General features: G+C 38.0%; 1 long non-coding RNA gene across 1 annotated transcript; it reads right to left on the reverse strand.

The window, feature by feature from the left end:
• Positions 1 to 10,001: 10,001 nt before the first annotated feature.
• LOC119733376 lies at positions 10,002 to 14,751 on the reverse strand. The gene is made up of 2 exons (XR_005271801.1): positions 14,611 to 14,751; positions 10,002 to 10,831 (listed from the first exon to the last, which is right to left on the reverse strand). It is a non-coding gene; the product is annotated as an uncharacterized LOC119733376 (long non-coding RNA).
• Positions 14,752 to 16,389: the final 1,638 nt, after the last annotated feature.

Here is a 16,389-nt window from a genome sequence, read left to right on the forward strand (position 1 = left end):
CCAAAAATTGAATAATTCCTATAAAAATCACATAATGACGTCATCGTGACGTCACTGCAATTTTTGTCTATAACACTTTCTAGGATATATGCATACCGACATTGAACCCAGTCGGACCTCAGGTTCTCTAGATATGCAGTTTTAGGATGATGTCAAGTGACACGTGATGACGTCATGATGACGTCATGATTCGACCTGAATCTTCAGATGGTGGTCTAAGTGTGTGCCAGGACTTTATTTTATGTAATTTTTGCAAAATTTGAAGAAAATAATAAAATTTGAAAACTTCAGACGATGACGTTATGATGACGTCACCTCTGTTTTTGAATGCTTTTATCTACACCTACCTACCCACCAAGTCTCATAACGATCGGACATACCCTTATATGTGAATCACCAAATCACGTTTTTGATGACGTCATGATGACGTCACAAATTTTATGAAATTTTGTGCATCCATCTTTCACCTAACAAACATGTCACAAAAAAAATTGAATTTACCATGTTCCATTGATGAGATTTGAGTAAAAGGTCCAAAAATTGCATAATTTATATAAAATCACACGATGACGTCATCGTGACGTCACTGCAATTTTTGTCTATAACACGTCCCGGAATACTTGCATACCAAGTTTAAACGCAATTGGACCTCCGGTTCTGTAGATATAGGGCCTTAAAATATGTACTTTTAGGATGACGTCATGTGACACGTGATGACGTTATGATGACGTCATAATTCGGCATACATCTTCAGATAGTTTTAGATGTGCGTGCCAGGTTTAAAATCGATCGAACCGTAGTTTATATAATGTTTGCAAAATTTGAAGAAAATATTAAAATTTGAAAATTCATAAAAAATCAGATGACGTCATGATGACGTCTCTTCAGTTTTTGAATGCTGTTTAGTGTTATCTGTACCCACCTACCCACCAAGTTTCATAACGATCGAACATACCCTTACATGTGAATAAGAAATCACGTTTTTGATGACGTCATGATGACGTCACACATTTTACGAAATTTTGTGCATCTATCTTAACAGCTAACTAGTGATTTTATGTTTTCTAGCGTTTACCTCCTTCTAAAAGGCTTTTATTTTGTTAACTTTTGTAGACGGATCCGCAAGCCTCACGGTGCCCCTCTTCAAAAATATGGGTTTTTGTTATAATAAAGGTTTTGAAAATCAAAATAACCTTTTTATCGGTTTTCCAATTGCCAAATTATAGCCATAATTTATAGGTTTAACACTTTAAAATAACTTAGGCTCCCAGTTAAAATATCATTATTTTAAAGGGAATATACATCATTTGCTTTTGCTGTAATTTTCAGAAGTGGATGGAATTGGGGGGTTGGAAATATGTAGCAAATATAGTCACACCGACTTTTTTGAGGTTTTGGGTTCGAAAATGCTATAAAAACCAAGAAAAACGATCATTTTCCTGTAGTCTGGTTCCCTGACTCCATATAAGAAGAAACAGAGCAGTTAACATACATTGGGGAATTTTAAGGTCAGGGAACCAGTCTAGCTGGCTCGTAACCGTTTATAGGTTTGTAATCGATTGCAAACAAGTGCGATGGTCAATTGGGGCCAGTATTTGAAGAAAAAAAAAGCAAGTTGTTTCCAACGCTGATCGGCCGATCAGCGTTGGAAATTGATACAAAAATACCACTTTTCTTGAAAATGACAGTATACCAGGTGCCATGATTTTACAGGATGCTTTACACTGTCATTCACTAACAGTCCAGCAAGGTATTTCAAAATGATTTGGTAGTTTTATTTTTTGATGTTTGCAAATGTTGTATTTTCCCTTTAATAGATTTTAAGGGTTTCGCTGTGATGCCCGGATCCGTTCCTCAGCTCCAACATTATAGGTAGAAAATTGCTCGATATTTGATTGTGGACAAATTTTTCGTATGAGTTCTAATTCAAAAGTGAATTACTTTTGCATTAGTAGAAAAATTTAGTTAAAACTAAAAAAACACAGACAATAAACAATAAAGGGTTTTGGTTTAGAACAAAATCAATACTGGGCAGAATCAGTCAGCATTTTCTCTTAAATTAAAAAAAATGCGCAGTTATTTTGTATTAATCTGCATGTAATCTTCATTCATGGCCCACATTCACATCCTTCCATTTATTTCATTAAGTTTACGCCTTTCCTAGGCACGTTTCCAAGCATCGATGCTTTGGTGAAAAAGAAATCTTTGATAGAAACATTGAAGAAACGAAATAACAGGCAGATTATCACTAATTGTCCACAAATGGTAAGGATGATATCCAGTATATAAGCTGCAAATTAATTGTGTAATTATTTTCTGTCGAGGAACGGTAGGAGTAATACGGTAGGATTGAGAATCATGAATTGACAAACCCTTATGATGGATTATAAACATTGCGTTTTAAAGTCTAACGTAAAATAGGATTTGTTCTTAAATTTGGCAAGAGTTTCATCATTTCGTTTTTTTTTGGTAAAAAAGAACAGTTTGGTAATATCTTTTTGCACTCGGAAAGAAAGTAGTAACCAGACGCCACTTCAGCGGTTGTGTACAAAGACTGTGGACAGTCTAGAAGTATATCCTCACAAAATTGGAAATGTTTTTTTTCAGTCCCAGATTCCTGTCTTTTAATCATTTTTAGCAAAGACTGACCTTTATTGAGGTGATTATTGAAGAATTAGTGGCGGCAGGTTGTGACCTTCTTTCCTTGCATGGTAAATATTTGTTTTGCGAAAGCCAGACTCAAAGCTGGGTCTGGTGTTGCAATGTAATAACGTCATTATGGCAAAGAATATTTCATACGGACATGTATTCAATTTTTTATGAGTATCCTTGGGTGGATATTATTTAATCAAGACCATGATAACTTTGTGTAACTGCACACTCCAAAAGAAGCAATTGACAACTGGTTTCTTATAACCGTGTAATGTGTTGATGTATACTTTGCATGGTCTTAATAGTTAATATTGTATCGTATACACAGAGTTTAAGAATGGGTTACTGTGTTAACTTATCCTTATTTGGGTTACTATGACATAGTTTTAGGCACATTGTCTCATTTCTAACAATGAAGAATGGATTTTGGGATAGTGACCGAGTGATTGTTTACGTTTTTATTTGTAAAAGTTTAATTGCTTTCTAGTCGATGCGTTTTTGCCTTTGAGCATGATCCTGGCAGGATCGGAAGTTAGACTAACGAGACATTTTTTTTGTATTAGAGCACTAGCTTTAAGTATTTTTGCAAACATATTGATGTAAAACAGATTTGGTGTTGTATTTGTGGTGCACGAGAACTGCTTCATGTTCATTAGTCATTGAATTAACCATTTTATGTACTGCTTAAGAACCCTCTTTCGAAAACCGTTTTTATACAGCCCAAGAATTCTTATAAGTCAATCGCCGTGAAATTTGGCGTATTTTTTAACTTCGATGCGGGGTCAATATGATATTAATGAATTTTGCAAAATTTCCACCGTTTTAATGGAAATCGAATAAAAAGTTCGAGAATCAAAATGTAATTGTTTATACATTTATAAGTCAAAACAAGAGTACCATCCCGACCCGATCAAAATTTAACTTCCCATCTGCTCGTTTCTGCATGTAACGAACATGCACTCCGAAGGCGAAATTGCTGTTTGCTGTATTCATACCCAGTATTAAATCAGGCATTGTAAATTAAAAAAGAAGGAAGTGTTGGCTTATGTTTGTTGTATCAAAGTATTTAGCATATATAGTTGTCCATGGATAATGCTAAGATTGTTTACTCCGATAATGTTAATGCAATTAAAAAACGCTCCATATATCAGCTTCATCGGTAGTGTCGTGACTGAATGAATTGAACCAAAAGTGCACGTATCAAACTTGATCGGCATCGCGTCACTGTATCGAGAAAGAATGTAGTAGCCAGACGCAACTTCAGCGGTTGTGTACAGAGACTACGGAGAGTCAAGAAGTATTTCCTAACAAGATTGGAAATGTTTTTTTTTTCAGTCCCAGATTCATGTCTCTTTTAAACTGTTTTGCAATGACTGACTTTTAGTGAGATGATATATACAGAAAAAAAAGTGGCGTCAAGTTTCAACATTCTTTCCCTGTATTCTGTAAATATTTGTTTCGCGAAAGGCAGACTCAAAGCTGGGTCTGGTGTTACAATGTAACAACGTCATTATGGCAAACATTATTTCATACGGACATGTATTCATTTTTTTATGAGTATCCTTGGGTAGATATAATTTAATCAGGACCATGATAACTTTGTATAACTGCACACTCTAAAACAAGCAATTTGTAACTAGTTTCTTATAACCATGTAATGTGTTGAAACATACTTGGTCTTAATAGTTAATATTATATTGTATCGTATACACAGAGTTTAAGAACGGGTTACTGTGTTAATTTATCCTTATTTGGGTTACTATGGCATCGTTTTTAGGCATACTGTCTCATTTCTTAGAATGTAAACCAAATAATTGCTTTCTAGTCAATGCGTGTTTGCCATCGAGCCTGATCCTAGCAGGAGACTAACGAGGTATTTTTGTATTAGAGCATATTGATGTAGAATAGGTTTGGTGTTGTTTTTGTGGTGCACGTGAACTGCTTCATGCTCATTAGTCATTGAATTAACCATGTTATGTACTGTTTAAGAACCTTCTTTCGAAAACCGTTTATATACAGCCCCAGGAATGCTTTTAAGTCGATCGCCGTGAAATGTTGCGAATTTTCTAACTTCAATGCGGGGTCAGTGCGATATTTGCAAGATTTCCACCGATTACATGGAAACCGAATACAAAGTTTGAGATTCAAAATTTAATTATTTATACATTTATAAGTCAGAACAAGTGTTTCATCTCGATCCAATCAAAATATAACTTCCCATCCGTTCGTTTCTGCATAAACGAACATGCATTCCGAAGGCAAAACGGCTTTCCGATTTGGTATTTACTGCATGTAATCAGGCATTCCAAATAAAAAAAAAGGAATCTATGTTAGCTTATGCTTGTTTCAATGTATTAATGTATTTAAGCATATAGTTGTCCATTGGTATTGATACTAAGATTCTTCATTCATAATAATAGTTTAATAAACATATAAACTTGATCTTCGAGCTGCATCCACAGTGTGCTTTTTTGCGACTTCGACTTGTTTCTACATTGGCAAGGTGTAGTGAACATCCGTACCAATAGACCATGTACAATTTGTTTACAAATGTTAATGTTGTGGTCACGTGATGCGACCTTTCAGTCAACGGTTCACTTCTGCAATGCATATATCTCTTGAAATATAAATGGTTCAGACAAGTGTTGCAAGTATTTCATTTCAATCGGGCTTGTGTACCAGCGATGACACAATCATTATCATTATTGGGTGCGGAAGACAAGTGGTTATATTTGCCACCCTTGATTTTGAATATAAAGATAAGTCACTAAGTAGTTTGGCCAGATCCCACGAAATAGTCTGGACACTTTTACTGTTTGTTTGAATGCAGTGTGGAGCTAATACTTTGCTCTTAACTATGATAGCAAATCAGTTTGACACCAACTGTAAACATATTATGGGGAATTGTTGAATATTACTATTGATTCCCATTGTCTAAAATCACGTTAAAAGTCTGACTTTTCAATTGTAAAATAGCTAAAAACAACAACAACAACAACAACAACAACAACAACAACAACAACAACAACAACAACAAAATACAACATTGTAACTATTAAAACTACTCTTGAGTTTCGGTGATCCAATCAGCTTGTACAGAAATACAAAAGATGCACAGTTTATTACATTAATTTTGAATTTGTTTGTCAATACATTTCAGCACCGCATTCGTGGCAATATGCATTGTAATCAGCTCACATTACGTGCCTAGTGTAAATCCAACTCCGAACAAAGAAATAAATTACACACAAAAGCCAATCAATTAGAAAATACCAGACAAATTAATGAAACAAAAAGCGTACCTTAGGATCCGGGCCATGCTCCATTCCTTGGTCATTCCCACAATGTGCTGTCCTGTACTAAATACGAGGTAGTTCTGTACATACATACCCAGCTTGGCTGACGAAATTACAGAAGAAACTCAATTCAAAGAACTACAGTAAAGGGAGATGTCGGAAGAAAATTCAATGGTCATTCCTTGCCAATACCTAGTCCACTTATGTTACGGTTGAGTGACCAAAGCACATTTTAAAGAACTCTATAGGAACATAACAATGGATAAGCCTTGCACCGTACTGTTAATTGCTGGCAGTCTAACTAGTCATGTCACAAAAGGACCCCAACTACATGTACAAGAAAAAGTTTGACAATGGACACTATTACGCCGACTTCTAAAAAATAAAATATTTAAGAATATGATGATCGACAAGGGAACTATTAAACGACAAGGATTCACAAAATAACCACGTAATTTTACATTGAAATATTGTGTCCAAATTTCCAACTGTGATATTTGCTTATATTTTTTTAAAGTGCACTTTTTTAACATCGAAGTGTTCAATGCTTTTCTTTACAACAAAGAGTGATGTTGCTGTGATTAATTTTACGGCACACCTGTTTCATTATGAAGGTCACTGTTAATTATGAACCCGAGATTGCTTAGTGAAGTTATTTGTGCATTAAGTTCGTTTGCTCATTGATTGAATTTCACAACTGAAACAACAATGAATCACCAAAAGCACAACACTTACCACAACAAAAAAATCCGAAACTCTGGCAACGTTTTGGTGCTGAAGCAGCTGTGTGGTTGTTTATAATAAAACATCGCACTGCCAAAGACTGCCTAATTAAATCTCCTGATCCTGTGGAGGAAGAAAAGCAAGGGGTTGTATCAGCAGCTTGGTTCAACTTCAAGGGAACAGCTCCTCGCTTTTATTTTCCTCCAAACAACAGTTTTCCTATAATGTTTCCTGTCCAACAACCAGCAAGTGCCCTCTCTCTTGCCTTTATTAAGAGAGTCTTCCAAGCCCACGAAAGTATGTAGCAACTTATACACGCGCGTCTCGCACAATGACCCCATGACCCCTGTCAGCCTGCCCAGGTGCACGATCTATTGTGAAAACTTGTTTAGAATAAAAGGTTAGCATTACAGCTATGTATAAACAACAAAAAATATTCATTTTCCCACCGCTGAAGTACTAAAGGTTCTGCTAAGAGACATGAGCGACTTCAAAGATTTACTCAACAATATGGAGATCCGCAGTCACATGCTGAAAGCCAAGAAAAAAACCCACCAAACTCGCTGGAAAATGCAGACGTGAAGAGCAGGTGCCCTATATTGAAGTCGAAACATTACTGCAATCATTCAGCACATCGCTGAGTAATTCAAGTATTTGAAATACAAAAATAAGGCAGCAGTTTCCGGTATATCCTGAATTTGTCTCTTGATCATTCAATTGTCAAATGATTACGGTTTCGTGGGCTAGTTGTACGAGGTCAGTGGAAACGAAACACATTTCCTTTTAGCTTTTTGTGTCGGTCCCTGTATTTTATTAAAACTAGAAGTTCAAAGATGCCTGACCCATGACCTCGAAAACAAATGCCTGCAGACATATTTAGACGAATTCTCCAAATTTCCCCATGAGAGTGACAAGACGTCTAGAGGCATGGGCGTCGCCAGGATTGTTTTCTAGAGGGGGGGGGGGCAAAATATATTTTCCCCAAAAATTTCCTGTATTTCTCAACATATTCTCGATTTCTAGGTTTTAAAGGGGGCAGGGACATTTGTCCCCCCCCCCCACTCATTAAATTGGTAATCCTTACCTTTAGGACCCCGTATAGGAACGGGGGTCCTAAAGTTAAGGGACTCACCAAAACAGCTGTCTAAATGACACTCAAAAGTGACATTCTGATATTTTTGACACATTTCAACCAATGCAAATGACACCTTCTTGAATATCAGCAGGTTCAATTTTGTAGAAAGAGGGTAGGGCTTTGATATATGAGGGGTTAAAGATGACGATGACAAACAGAAAATATATTTAAAAAGCAAGATGGTGAACTGCAAAAAAAGGTAGAAAAGTCACATTTTCTTTGAAAGTGCTTTCAAAATTACAACTAACATGAGTTTATCTGAAGAAACAAGACTGCTTTAGCCTGTAAAAGTCACTTTGGTACTGGAAAGTCACCTGCAAAAGTCAGTTTTTGAACAGAACTCGTAAAAATAGAGGTGTCCTAAAGATAAGGATTACGATTAAGTTTACATCACTATGACTTCGCGCCTCTTTTCTGTTGTTTTTTTCTCTTTTTTGTTGTTGTTGCTTTTCCGGGGGGGGGGGGGGGGCAAGCGCCCCCTTTGCCCCCCCCCCCCTCGCGACGCCCATGTCTAGAGGTAAGGAATCGAACTAAGCTTCGATTTCAAATTGAGGAATCAACTTTTCAAGAAATTTTGCTTGCATCACAATGACGGAGGAAGTTAAGACCCTATTCAAAACACATTGCGGGTTATCGCTAGCCTGTACTACGCGATATTCACAATTGAAAAGTGGGTACCGGTATTTAGTTCTTCATTTTACTAAGCCCTTTTTAATGGCTGGAACTGGGTATTCAACAATATTTACTGGGTGTTGGAATGGAAAATAATCACCTGTATTTAAACTACACTCTTTATTTTGTAAAACAAAACAAAAGGGACAGAATGTAGTATCCAGACGCCACTTCTTCGATTGTTTACACAGTCTATGGAGAGTTGATTAGAGTATATTTTCAAAGTATTCTCCAACAAAGCTGGATTTTTTTTTTCAGGCCCAGATTCATGTATAACCAACATTTGTTCGATGTCTGACCTTCATTGAAAAAAGTGGCGTCAGAATGCAACATTCTTTTCCGCTCAAGAGAGAGCCATTGGATCCACAATACACGAAATTGTCGTCGAGTCACAATAGCAGCTCACGTACGTCATGTACGTGAACGAACTCATGTGCAGAACTTTCTCGATAAGTCCAACCACAAAAATCCGTTCAAAACAACGGATTTCATTCACATTTGATACTCAAGAAATGTCCTGCATGTTCAGATAACATGAACTCAAAAAGTAGCGTCCACAAATTGAACACTGCCAACAACTGAACGACAAAAGTGAAACTTACGGTACGTCTGCAAAGGCCCGATGCTTGCAAGTTTTGCACGTGCGCACGTATGCGCGCACGGCTAGGCCATGGCGAAGTACGTTGCATAGGAAAGTTAGGCTCGGCCCAAAACTTAGTTTATTATAGAGCTGAAGACCTCCAAACTAATTGTAAAACTGAAGTTTCACTAAGAGTATAAAAAATATAACGGCACTTTCAAAAATGTCAGGCTTTAAAATTGAAGATTATAATTTTAACATGGTATTTTAATATTAATTAACCGAAAGCACGTAATCGACGGTGCCCCTACTGTACACAAAATAGACTGGTTACATGTGCTAAAGTCTCATGCATATGCACTGATCACTATATAAGGATCAGTGCTCATATGTCGAATAATTGAGGCAATTAAGCGTTGTTTCGAGTGAAGTGCGGTGGATGACTCTTTTAAGGAGGGGGGGGGGGGGGAAGTTCGCAAGAAAACAAAACAAAACATTTGGGAAGATATTTTCTGGCCGGCTGGGAATTCAGAAATTGGGCAAGATAAAAAGAAAGGGGGGGGGGGGATTAAACATATATTCAAGTCCGAGGGGATGAATGCAAGGTTAGCGTTCAGGTACACACATGCATGAGCGTCGCGAGGAAGGGGGGGGGGGGTAGCCCGGGGGGGGGGCAAGCCAAAAAAAAATATACAAAAAGGAGGCGTAACAAAGGCAAAAAATAGGGGCGAAGTCATATCGGTGTTAATTTAATGGGTTGGGGGGGATTTTCTTGCCCACCCTTGAAAATGATAAATAAAGAATATGCTGAAAAAGTATAGGGATTTTTTGGGGAAAATGTGCTTTGCCCCCCTCTAGGAAACGACTTATTCGTGAAAAATACACACACACAAATGTTCTTAAATTTAAACATAGAAAATCAAAAGAAAGCATTCAAACGACATTTGCAACAACATCAACTCAACTCTTTATTTATCTATTAATTGCTAAGCAATTGACACTGAGATGGCCGTGAGTAATAAGCTTTTGACAAATTAATGGTTAAACCATAATTATGAAACAGCAATTTTTTGGTTAACTTTCTAAAAAAATGTCCGCAACATTGCTGATGAAACAAATTTCATTTATTTTCATTAAGGGTGCGTACGTGGGTCACTCAAATAAACAATTTTGAGCTAGTTTTTTTCGCACCGAATCGGCAGGGCATATGCATTAATTTCCGGGCAATTAGCAACATTCCTACTGGTAATAATAGGAAAAATTGGGGAAAAAACTAAATTAAAAACTTTTTAGTCACAATTATCGAAACTGATTAGTTTTTGCCAAATGAGCTTGAAGACAAAATATATGCTTACTACTCTAATTAGCCAGTTATTTTTATTTGAATACAATGTGTTAATATTGAAATTAAGGACAACTGAACTGACGGACTGCACTGTGTATAATTGTGCTGCATTACAAAAAAATTCTATTGAATATCACCCATGCCTAACAGCATAATAAACGTTTACTTAAATTGTTCTGAATTTCTCTTAAATCTTCTTCAAATATAATTGAGAAATATGGATAAATGATTTCCTTTGATGAACTCAGGCTAGTAGACAGTTCCTGTAAACTAGTTTTCTTCAGTGGCCAGTGGCGAGTACAATTGAAGGCGTTGGGTGCGTTTACGCATCACGACAATCAGTGTGCCGAGTACCAGCACGCAGCCAACCAATAGGCAGACAGTAGTCAGAAGGATTGGCAACTGAACAGACGACATCTCACTTCCTTCTGAGAAACAAACAAACATGTACAAATGCTAATATTTTTTAAGCAGGAACTTAACACAAAATGCCAATATCTGACTCAACCTATTCAACAGTAATGCACATATTTTGAATTGTTGGCACATCCTTTAAACCCCACCCATCGTTGTCCATCCCAACCTGACCATCCCCGAATATCCACCCCAATTACATTAGACACAAATCACACACCTAAGTGTGTATTTGCCTGCAATCGGGGACCCTCTATTGTCCCTCTTTTGTCTGTACCCTAACATTTTAGGAAGACCTCCCATATGTTTTGTACACGAATCCAAATAGGGGACCTCTTAGGAACTGTGGGCCCTTCTGTCCTCTATTGAATGCAGAAACAAACTTCCATTCTCACTACATACATCCCAATCATACCACACCCAATGCACTCCATGGTACCCTATTCCACCACCCTATTCCCTACAACAACTCTAATTCTTCCTATTCGCATTCTCTTCCTTCCATTTAATCCCCCACCTTCCATTCAATCACACCCTGTCCACCACGCACACAGTCCCACTGCATACCATCTTATCCCATGTACCCTATACCATGTACCCTACTCCTCCCTATACCCATTCCTTCCCTATATTTTCCTCTCTATCCCCATATATACCAACCCACCACACCATGTCCCATTCTACCCATCTGAACTATTATATCCTACTCCACAACACTTACAGTCCCTGCCTAATCCTCCCTAAAACTTCCTCTCCATCCCATCCGGCCCACCACACCCGGTCTAATTGCACACTACCCTTCCCACCTACACATATCCTGCCCTAACATACCCACCAACATCAATCCTACCCATCCCTACCAAATCACTCCCTTAACCCTTCCAATCTATCCATCCCTGCAGCACATCCAATGACTCACTACTCTCACCTTACACCCTGCCCCATCCCAGCCTACCCCACCCCACCAACCCCATCCCACCAACCCCATCCCAACCTACCAAATGTCACCCACCCTATCTCTCTGCCCCTCCCTATCCCACTCACTACTACTCCGCATATACTACACCAGACTTGGACCCTGAGTGCAGAAAAAAATGCAAAATAAACTAGGGCTGACTTACATACTGACTCTTTAGCTGACAAAATTCTCCAAAATTCTTATGAGGCAAAGACTATAGGTTCTCAGTATTTCACCAGCCAAGTTTAAGGTCTCAATTGAAGTTAAAAGGAAACTTTGCACCTGAGAATGAACAGTTTTCGCCTGAGAGTGCAGCCCAGTGATTTCAATTCATCTTGAAGCCAAAGGGTAAGGCTAGACTGATACGTGTTCAACTGGTTTTTGTTTTTTAATGATAAAAGGGAATATACATCATTTGCTTTTGCTGTAATTTTCAGAAATGGATGGAATTGGGGGGTTGGAAATATATAGCAAATATAGTTACACTGACTTTTTTGAGGTTTTGGGTTCGAAAATGCTATAAAAACCAAGAAAAACAATCATTTTCCTGTAGTCTGGTTCCCTGACTCCATTTAAGAAGAAACAGAGCAGTTTACATACATTGGGGAATTGTAAGATCAGGGAACCAGTGTAGCTGGCTTGTACCCGTTCATAGGTGTGTACAGTCGGCTCCCGTTATAACGAGGTCCGATGGACTTTCACAATACTGTCGTTATAGCCGGAACCTCGCTAAAACCGGAGCGCAGTTTTCCCCATTCGTTGTGCACAAGGTACGGTACATGTGCGTGCGTGTTTTAATCGTGTAACGCACGTCCGAAGACATGAAAAGATGGTCATTTGTTGGTATGTACGTCTGTTAATAATGTATATTAAATATTTAACTGATGGTGATGAATAAATGAAATAAATAAAATACCTTTGAGGGAACATTGTTCAATATTTGAGGACCTGAATCCGGAGGAAAAGGCATCATCGCTGAGAAGAATCAGGCAAGTAGGTCACTCGCACAAATCGTGCCGAGTGACATTTTGCTTTCATTTTGCATTTGCTGGAATCGGGCAAGAGAGGGCGCCAATACATGCATTACTTCCGGGTTTTAATGACTCCTGATCCTTAGATGCTTTTTGGTTGTTGACTTTTTGGAACAGTTGGGTATTATTGTTTCTGAAGGGATTCTTTGAAATTGTAATTATTTCGGTTAACTATAGCGCACATTCGTACCAAGTGACATTTTGCTTTCGTTTTGCATTTGCTGGAATCGGGCAAGAGAGGGCGCTAATATTACTTCCGGGTTTAAGTGTCTAAATGTGTAATTTCGCAGCAATTGGTGATTATTATTTGTCGGGAGGGATTCTTTTAAGATAATAATAATAAATAAACAAAAGTAATAATTTTGGATTAAAATTTGTACAATGTATATGTGGTGGGGCGTTTGAAGATCTTGGAAACCTGTTTTCATTGGGATTGTTTTTTCGGCGGGGCCGGAGGGGTTCTTAATTTGTTTAAGATTTTTATTTTTTTATTCTTCGGATTCTTTTTTGGGGGTGGGAAACACGGTATGTTTTAAACTTTATTTTTTGAAGACAGACTGAATTATCTCTGTTTGGAAGATGTGGTGGCTCTGAAAAGAGCCGTTTGTTTTGTGATGCTGTGTTCTTTACTTCGTATTTTTTTTTTATAGCCACAAGCCAACAATAGGGAGCAATTACGCACCCGATGTTCGGGCGGTAGTACTAAAGGCTATTCCTTACAATGTTAACACTTAACTCCTGAGCGCCCCCTATTGTTAGTTTGTAATAATATAGAAACGTGGTACCGCAGTCGTAAGCAAACTTCAAACCTGGTCACGCTAAGGGAAACCGCAGCGGGGGATTAGCGACTAGACCAGCGGTCCACTGCGCCGATTATCACAGTCCCATTGAATTTATTTATAAAGATCGGCGAGATGAAATAACGTTGGGTTGAAGTCTTTACAAAGGTACATTGATGGGTGAAGCTTAAGTGTGTTGCTTGAATGGGAAGACGGGAGCATGATACCCGTTTCGGGACAAAAGGTCTGTCGTTGACAAGCTGCAATGCCCGTAGTTTTGAAAAGATGTCGTTGTAAATGGTTTGAGAACAATGCTTTTCCTCGCATTGGGTCAGCCAAAATCGTCGTAATAGCCGAAGTCTCGTTATGTCCGTGCACGTAATAACCAAATATTTCCCCATAGTAATGTACACAAATTGATCGGGACTGGCAGAATGTGCTCGTTACATCCAGGTTATCGTTATGACCGAGCTCGTTATAACGGGAGTCGACTGTAATCGATTGCAAACAAGTGCGATGGTCAACTGGGGCCAGTATTTGAAAAAAAGGCAAGTTTTTTCGAATGCTGATTGGCCGATCAGCGTTGGAAATTGATACAAAAATACCACTTTTCTTGAAAATGACAGTATACCAGGTGCCATGATTTTTCAGGATGCTTTACACTGTCATTCACTAATAGTCCAGCAAGGTATTTCAAAAATGATTTGGTAGTTTTATTTTTTGATGTTTGCAAATGTTGTATTTTCCCTTTAACTCTGGTTACCTGACTATGTGTAGAAATAGAGAATGTGTAGAAAAAGACCAGGTACCAGATCTTTATGTTGACACAGTCAATTGATGCAGTACTTAAGGGGTCGTGGACTAGTTGTTTCATGTGGCAGGCTGTTTTCTTATATTGCATGTTTTACTATCTTACAATTTGGCACTATAACACCCAGTAGTGAGAGTCCAAAACTTTTGGACTAACACTTACACCCACTCCCAGCCTAGTCATGTCACATAGCCAACCCTCCTCCTTTCCCTACCTTCCTCCCCATCCTTTATCACAGATATGGGTCCCTGCGTAATGGCATAAGCGCGGAACCAGACACAGATCTGGCATGGCGTCTGTGCACACCAGAGAGTAAGTTCATGCTTCTACAGCGTGTGTCAATAAAAACGCAGGATTAGAAACAAAAATATTAAGAATATAAACCACCCGTATTCATCATAATGTTAACCCTCTTTTCAAAGTACCTTTCCTTCTCTTCACTATGCTTTTTATCCCATCTCATTTGGACAATCCTGTCCAGAGATAGAGTACATTGAAGAAGGGTTATAAATTCGAAGCTGGTCTGATTTGTGAAATCACACATACCTAATGAAAGGTTTGAATTCAGTACAGGTGAAAGTATTTGTGGATCACAAAGAAGGACATGTGTGGCAGGATTAGGCTTACATAATCCTTTAGTCCACAATCAATGTTATTAGTCAATAATTCATGATGCTTTGAAACAATGATAGTCCAGTTATTAAATTTAAGTGATACTTATCATCAGTTGTTTCAAAGAAAGTTTTGTTCTGGTTTAATTGTCTTCAATGCATACATGCATTGTACATGTACATAACTGGTCGTTGTGTTAAGGTCATTGAATCAGACCAACCCGCTTCAAAAGGGCTTCACAAAACTTGTCCTAACTTTTGAACCAAAAGTCCAAATTCCACCAAACAAAAATCTTGTCAAAGATGACATTATGGACAATCAAATCCTTATCAAATTAGGCACACCAGTAGCATAATTTTCTCAGAAAAAAATCGCTTTGAATCCTGCGTTTTTATTGACACACGCTGTAGTTGGACATCCGATGGCACAGCGCGAGGATGCATCAGTTGAGTTACACAGAACCATGTCACAATGGACGTACACCTATAAGGGAAAGAACGGATTTTTGAATTTAGATGATACTTTAGACATTAAGCTACAACACCTATGCCCCTAGTATTCGGCTGGAAAATGGTCATTTGTCGCTATGTGCACCAACTACAGTCCTCAGTTCCCCCTTGAAGGTCTTGGACTTTTAACATCTGAACCCACTGAGATTTTGAAATCATGCATCTGCTACTAAATGTTTTTGCTGACCAGTGGTAACTAACATGCAACTGCAGGTCAATGTCAGAGTAAATGGGAGAATTTATGAATAAGAACATAGTGTAACAAACTCAATTAACTTAAAATTTGGATCCTCCATGAACCAAAGAACAACATGAAACTTGCTCTATTTGATTTTTCTTATATGTGCCCAGCCACTTATTCCATCTCTGTTGTAAGTATATATGTAGCAAAAAGTGCACAATTCAGAAAACAAACAATTAAAACTGATTGGTTTTTTTTTCTTCAATGAAATTTTATAATGTAACATTATAGCCCGACTATTTCTCAATCAACTCCTTGACATGCTGAATCTGGGTTTAAAATGATTGAATAGACATTGGATAGGCATTGAAGTTGGTGACATCACGGATAAGAATGTCCCCAGTAAAATGTTCACCCTTTCAATAATGGATTGTATTTCTGGATCTAGGGACCCAAATGGAATGTAAGATTGAAAACATTGTCAGGCTTTAATTGCATTAACCCTCCTATGGTAACATGCATTGTCTGCCTGCTTATTACTTGGGTCAATATTGGTCAAGACCCCCATTGGTTTGTACACAGTAGGCCAGGAAGTGAGGAAGAAAATTTTGACCATTGGTGACCTCTTAAGCAAAGGGAGGGTTAAAGGAAAAAAAACATTAAGCAGTTTTATTAACATGTTTTTCTTTTC

The sequence above is a fragment of the Patiria miniata genome, unplaced genomic scaffold (assembly GCF_015706575.1).
Source record: "Patiria miniata isolate m_02_andy unplaced genomic scaffold, ASM1570657v1 HiC_scaffold_25, whole genome shotgun sequence".
Lineage (NCBI taxonomy): Eukaryota > Metazoa > Echinodermata > Asteroidea > Valvatida > Asterinidae > Patiria > Patiria miniata.